Here is a 7,316-nt window from a genome sequence, read left to right on the forward strand (position 1 = left end):
GACAAATCCAGTTTCTCAGAAAGAAACATTTAATAGGGCCCTACACACAGGAGCAGAAGCCGTGTTTCGGGGCGGCTACAAGATAAGATGGTGGATCCCCTGGTGGATCATCATGGTTCCAGGGCTTATATACCTTAGGCAACTAAGGGACAGGATTTGTGGTATGTGTTACAAAGCAGCATCAAGCTTGTTTTGACCTAACGGCAGGATTTGCAGTAAACAGTAGATGAAGTAGAACTCTTAGAGGCATTGTAGACTTAAAACTTGGCATCTATGCTTTACATGTAATAAGGGGAAAAACAATACCATGTTTATAAACTTTTTGAAAATGGCATCTGGCCAGTGGACTCTGAGGGGAAGACTGATGGGATGGGGCTGTTAGATGAGATTTTTCTCTTTGTGGGAGGATCGTTCAAAGAGAAATTCTCCTTATTTTTACCTGATTGAGAACATGAAGTTTGTAGCTACATCTGCCATCTTTTCGCTGTGAGGAAGAGCTAAGATAATTCAGAGAAGCAAACTCAGAATTCTAACATCATTAAGGATGAATGAACCAACCCTGTAATTGCCAACTTTGCACTTCTGGTTATGTGAGATAACAGACATCTAGTGCTGAATTCACTTTTAGTCGGGTATCAGCGGTTACTTGCAGCTGCTCTTCTGCCCTCGTGATCTGCCCATCTCAGCCTCCCAAAGTGCTGGAATTACAGGTATGAGCCACAGCGCCCGGCCTCAAGATTTTATTTTTATACTTTCTTTTTTTGTATTAAGAAAAGCGCCGGGCGCGGTGGCTCAAGCCTGTAATCCCAGCACTTTGGGAGGCCAAGACGGGCGGATCACGAGGTCAGGAGATTGAGACCATCCTGGCTAACATGGTGAAACTCCGTCTCTACTAAAAAAAACAAAAAAACTAGCCGGGCGAGGTGGTGGGCGCCTGTAGTCCCAGCTACTTGGGAGGCTGAGGCAGGAGAATGGCGTGAACCTGGGAGGCGGAGCTTGCAGTGAGCTGAGATCCGGCCACTGCACTCCAGCCTGGGCGACAGAGCGAGACTCCGTCTCAAAAAAAAAAAAAAAGCATGGGGAGCCGGGCGCGGTGGCTCACGCCTGTAATCCAGCACTCTGGGAGGCGGAGGCGGGCGGATCATGAGGTCAGGAGTTTGAGACCAGCCTGATCAACATGGTGAAACCCCGTCTCTACTAAAAATACAAAAATTAACTGGGTGTGGTGGCACACGCCTGTAATCCCAGCTACTTAGGAGGCTGAGGCAGGAGAATTGCTTGAACACGGGAGGCGGAGATTGCAGTGAGCCGAGATTGCATGACGGCAGTCCAGCCTGGGCAACAGAGCGAGACTGTCTCAAAAAAAAAAAAAGGGGGGCAGGCACGGTGGCTCATGCCTATAATCCCAGCACTTGGGGAGGCTGTAGCAGGCGGATCCCCTGAGGCCATGAGTTTGAGACCAATCTGGTCAACATGGTGAAACCCCATCTCTGCTAAAAATACAAAAATAACCAGGCATGGTGGTGGGGGCCTATAATCCCAGTTACTCGGGAGGCTGAGGCAGGAGAATCACTTGAACCCAGGAGGCAGAGGTCACAGTGAGCCGAGATTGCACCACTGCACTCTAGTCTGGGCGAGAGAGTGAGACTGTGTCTCAAAAAAAAAAAAAAAAAAAAAAGACAGAAAGAAAAGCATAATTACTACAAATTACAAAGGACTAAAACCCAACTGGAATAATGAACGAATCACATCAGCCCAGAAAGCAGATACTCTCGTTAATATTATTATACAAGCTTGTTCAAGTATTTTACATTTTTTTTGTGTGTGGCTTTTTTAAGTGTGATATCCTGGCACATAGTAAAGATAATGTACTATGAACATAAGCCAGATGACCAGTTTTGCTCTCTGGTGAGAAACAGGCTGTAAGTTCTTCTCTGCCATCAATGTGGCTGAAGGTAGAGACAGGTGGGGGCTGGGGAAAATCCAGGGACCCTTTCACACAGGAGGTACTCTAGGGTTCCATCCAGGAGGGTGCCAGATAATCCAGATCCACTCTACTTAGGCTTTTGGCAAAAAACAACCCTCATCCTCCCTAACTAGTCACCAGTGATCCTTGCCCCTCCTCACTTCCAGGGCCTTCTGAGCAGCCTACTTTGTTTTGTAAATTCAATCATCAGGAAAGGGAAAAGAGCTATAACTGAACAAAACTTAAGACATGTAATAACTGTGATGGGCTCAGCACCTCTATCTAAGCTGGGGCAGGGCGGATGGCCCTTCTCTACTAGTGCATTTGCTTGTCACAAATACATTGGTCCTGGCCGGGCGCGGTGGCTCACGCTTGTAATCCCAGCACTTTGGGAGGCCGAGGCGGGCGGATCACAAGGTCAGGAGATCGAGACCACGGTGAAACCCCATCTCTACTAAAAATACAAAAAAAATTAGCTGGGCGCGGTGGCGGGCGCCTGTAGTCCCAGCTACTCGGGAGGCTGAGGCAGGAGAATGGCGAGAACCCGGGAGGCGGAGCTTGCAGTGAGCCGAGATCGCGCCACTGCACTCCAGCCTGGGCAACAGAGCGAGACTCCGTCTCAAAAAAAAAAAACAAATACATTGGTCCTATATTCACGTGTCTTCAGAAAGTGAAGAGGTAAATTTACAACATTACTCCTAACGTTACAAAAACTCATTTGCCAGGCAGAGTGGTGCATGTCTGTGGTCCCAGCTACTCAGGAGGCTGAGGTGGGAGGATTGCTTGATCCCATGAGGTCAAGGTTGCAGGGAGCCAAGATCGCACCACTGCACTCCAGCCCAGGCAACAGAGTGATACCCTGTCTCAAAAAACAAAAAACAAATACCAAGAAGTCTACCCCCCACCATCACCAGCCTCTGATGAAATGAAGTCCTCACTTCGTGCCCCAAAAGAAATTCCTCTTGCAGGGGTATCTGTGAAGAGAATGGCAGTCCCCTGGCCTATGAGTAAACTCTAGATAGAGCAGCCTTTTTCCAGACCCCAAGGCTTCCCTGTGTCCCCAAACCCAGCAGAGGACAAACACCTAGGTTTTTTTTTTTTTTTTTTTTGGTGCTGGATACGGCACCGGGCTAAGTGAGCTGAAGGAAAGGGGTAATAAAGGGAAGGAGGAGGGGGTCCAGGAGTTCAGTGTCTGGTACAGTGTGGGGCAGGCACCAGACTGGGTATGGAAAGGCCTCAGATCCCACCGTCATGGCAGAGACTAGACCCTCATCCTTGGTTCGAGACAAATTGAGGTGGACTTCCCACATACGAACCACTGGGAGGGCAAAGGTGGAGAAAGGGCACAGGCTGAAAGCAATGAGGTGCTCAAGATAAAGGGCAAGCCCTTGTCAGCCTGGGATATTGTCTCCTACTCCCAACCTTTGAGTCCAATAGAGGAACCAGTTGAAAAGCAGAGCCCAAGACATTTCAGTAAGTCAGTGACAAGACCACAAACTTCTGTCTTGCCCAGTTCCCACTGAGAGTCGTGACAGTATCCGATACACATCCTACCTAGTCTGTATGGCTCAGTCCCTTCATCACTGATTGCTTCTGAGGGCGGTCGACTCCAGCTGTTTCATTGTCATTCACATGCAGTCAGTGGCTGAAGAAAGGTATACTCTATGTCGACATAGACCTTCCTGCCACAGGGCTTCTCCAACTGGCAGAATTCCACCCAGCCCCCAAGCCCTCCTCATCCCTCATTCCCAGGTGGGCAGAGGTAGATGGCTTGCAGACCGGGAGATGCAAGATGGGGAGACTCCACCAGACCCTAGGAGGAGAATTAATGTTGCCTTTCTAGGGTCGTTTTTATACCTTTCTGGTCATTCAGGATGTTAACTAGGCTCGAGAAGAAGCACCATCTTAATCCAACTACAGTTGCAGGATCTGGGTTACTGTTTTTGTTGTTGTTTTTTGAAGGGGTGGTCTACCCCTCCACACCTGTGGGCGTTTCTCGTTAGGTGGAACGAGAGACTTGAGAAAAGAAATGAGACACAGAGACAAAGTATAGAGAAAGAAAAGGTGGGCCCAGGGGACCGGCACTCAGCATACAGAGGACCCACGCCGGCACCGGTCTCTGAGTTCCCTTAGCATTTATTAATAATTATCTTTACCATCTTAAAGAAAAGGAAGTGGCAGGATAATAGGATCATCCTAGGGAGAAGGTCAGCAGTAAGACATATGAATAAAGATCTCTGTGACATGAATAAGTTTAAGGAAAAGTGCTGTGCCTTGATATGCATATGTAAATATCTCCATAAACCTTTTTAGTGCATAAAGAGCAGCATTGCGCTAGCAAGTCCCACCTTTCTCAGTTTTCTCCTTTCTCAGTAAACAGAACATACAATACCGAAATGTTCCATTGCCCAGGGGTGGGCAGGAGACAGATGTTTTCTCTATCTCAAACTGCCAACAACCGCCAGGAGGCCTTCTTTCCTCTTGCACTAGTCCTCCTCAGCACAGACCCTTCACGGGTGTCAGGCTGGGGGACTATCAGGTCTTTCCCTTCCCACGAGGCCATACTTCAGACTATCACATGGGGAGAAACCTTGGACAATACCCAGCTTTCCTAGGCAGAGGTCCCTGCGACCTTTGGCAGTGTGCGTGTCCCTGGGTATTTGAGATTAAGAGAATGGTGATGACTTTTAACCAGCAAACTGCCTTCAGGCACTTGTTTAACAAAGCACACCCTGCACAGCCCAAAATCCTTTTTTTTTTTTTGAGACGGAGTCTCGCTCTGTGGCCCAGGCTGGAGTGCGGTGGCCGGATCTCCGCTCACTGCAAGCTCCGCCTCCCGGGTTCACGCCATTCTCCTGCCTCAGCCTCCGGAATAGCTGGGACTACAGGCGCCCGCCACCTCGCCCAGCTAGTTTTTTGTATTTTTTAGTAGAGACGGGGTGTCACCGGGTTAGCCAGGATGGTCTCAATCTCCTGACCTCGTGATCTGCCCGTCTCGGCCTCCCAAAGTGCTGGGATTACAGGCTTGAGCCACCGCTCCCGGCCCCAAAATCCTTTAAACCTTGAGTCACCACAGCACATGTCTCTTGCAAGGACAAGGTTGGGGGTAGGGTCACAGATTGACAGCATCTCAAATACAGAACAAAATGGAGCCTCTTATGTCTACTTCTTTCTATATAGACACAGTAACAGGCTGATCTTTCTTTCTTTTCCCCAAAGTTTTTTTAGAGACAGTCTCACTCTGTTGCCCAGGCTGGAGTGCAGTGGCGCCATCTCGGCTCACTGCAAGCTCCGCCTCCCGGGTTCACGCCATTCTCCTGCCTCAGCCTCCTGAGCAGCTGGGACTACAGGCGCCCGCCACCACGCCCAGCTAATTTTTTTATTTTTGTTTAGTAGAGATGGGGTTTCACCGCGTTAGCTAGGATGGTCTCAATCTCCTGACCTCGTGATCCGCCCGCCTGGGGGCCTCCTCCCAAAGTGCCGGGATTACAGGCATGAGCCACCGCACCTGGCCTGGGTTACTGTTAATGTGTAACCTCATTGGTTGCACAGGTCGTTGTGATGCTGAGCCTTTACCCTTAGGATGAGTCCCTTTTTTGTTTGTTTTTTATAACAAAGCTTTACTTGTTACATCATGAGGTTCTTATGTCCTTTGTGTTTCAGAGATGTAAATGTTTAGAGAATTGATACCTTTCCTGGAAATGAAATACCCTTTTAAGTTGTTAGTTATATAACTCTTGTTATTTATGGTGTATTGACCTGATTTGTCTATTAACATATCTGTATTTCATAAGTAGAGACTATTTACAAGACAAAATGCTGAAAATTATATAGAAAGTTATGTCTATCTCATAAATTTATTAATATTCATGAGTTCATCTCAAAAATTTAGTTCCCTGGAAAGTTCAATATTTCTGGAGAATTTGGATAACCTCCGCCCCCTGGGTTCAAGCGATTCTCCTGCCTCAGCCTCCTGACTAGCTTGGGCTACAGGCACACACCACCATGCCCCGCTAATTTTTGTATTTTTAGTGGAGATGGCATTTCACCATGTTGGCCAGGCTGGTCCCGAACTCCTGACCTCAAGTGATCTGCCCGCTTCAACCTCCCAAAGTGCTAGGATTACAGGCATTAGCCACTTCACCTGGCCATGATGCTTACCAGTTTTATTTCACTCCTTCCTGTTTACACATACAGAAACAAGAATATAATCTGTGCTTTATCAGCAGACATGTATGTCAACACTCCTGCTTATTTTGTTTTTTTTAGAGTTTCGCTCTTGTTGCCTAGGCTGGAGTGCAATGGTCTGATCTCGGCTCACGCAACCTCCGCCTCCCAGGTTCAAGTGATTCTCCTGCCTCAGCCTCCCGAGTAGCTGGGATTACAGGCATACACCACCATGCCCTGCTAATTTTGTATTTTTAGTAGAGATGGGGGTTTCTCCATGTCGGTCAGGCTGGTCTCGACCTCCAATCTCAGGTGATCTGCCTGCCTTGGCCTCCCAAAGTGCTGGGATTATAGGCATGAGCCACCGTGCCCAGCAACACTGCTGCTTATTAAAAACATTCACCAGTTTATATTAGAACTTTTTCTATTCTCTATATTCATTTTCCTCTTTTAAGTATCATTATGAACACTTTGCTTTGTTCTAAGTAACCATAATGATTTGTTATTGATACTCAAAAGGTACTAATTTTGCCCAGTAAACCCCTTGGGCAGGCTCTTCTTTTTTGGGGGGCGGGGAGCCAGAATCTCACTCTGTCACCCAGGCTGGAGTGCAGTGGTGCTATCTTGGCTCACTGCAACCTCAATCCCCCCAGGTTCAAGCAATTCTCCTACCTCAGCCTCCTGTATAGCTGAGACTACAGGCGTGAGCCACCACACCCTGCTAATTTTTGTGTTTTTAGTAGAGACAGAGTTTTGGCATATTGATCAGGCTGGTCTCGAACTCTTGACCTCAGGTGATTGCAAGCCGGGCGTTGTGGCTCACGTCCGTAATCCCAACACTTTGGGAGGCCAAGGTGGGTGATCACTTGAGGTCAGGAGTTCGAGACCAGCCTGGCCAACATGGTGAAACCCCGTCTCTACTAAAAATACAAAAATTAGCTGGGCGTGGTGGCGGGAGCCTGTAGTCCCAGCTATTCTGGAGACTGAAGCAGGAGAATCGCTTGAACTGGGGAGGCAGAGGTTGCAGTGAGCCAAGATCAAGTCAGTGCACTCCAGCCTGGGCAACAGAGACTCCGTTTCAAAACAAAACAAAAAACAAAAGAAAACCCAAAGTGAAGTAGAGGTTCCTCTTCAAAGAGACGTTCCTCCCCATCTAATTAAAAAGAAATACCAACTTCTCCTA

Source organism: Chlorocebus sabaeus, chromosome 10 (assembly GCF_047675955.1).
Source record: "Chlorocebus sabaeus isolate Y175 chromosome 10, mChlSab1.0.hap1, whole genome shotgun sequence".
Taxonomy (NCBI): domain Eukaryota; kingdom Metazoa; phylum Chordata; class Mammalia; order Primates; family Cercopithecidae; genus Chlorocebus; species Chlorocebus sabaeus.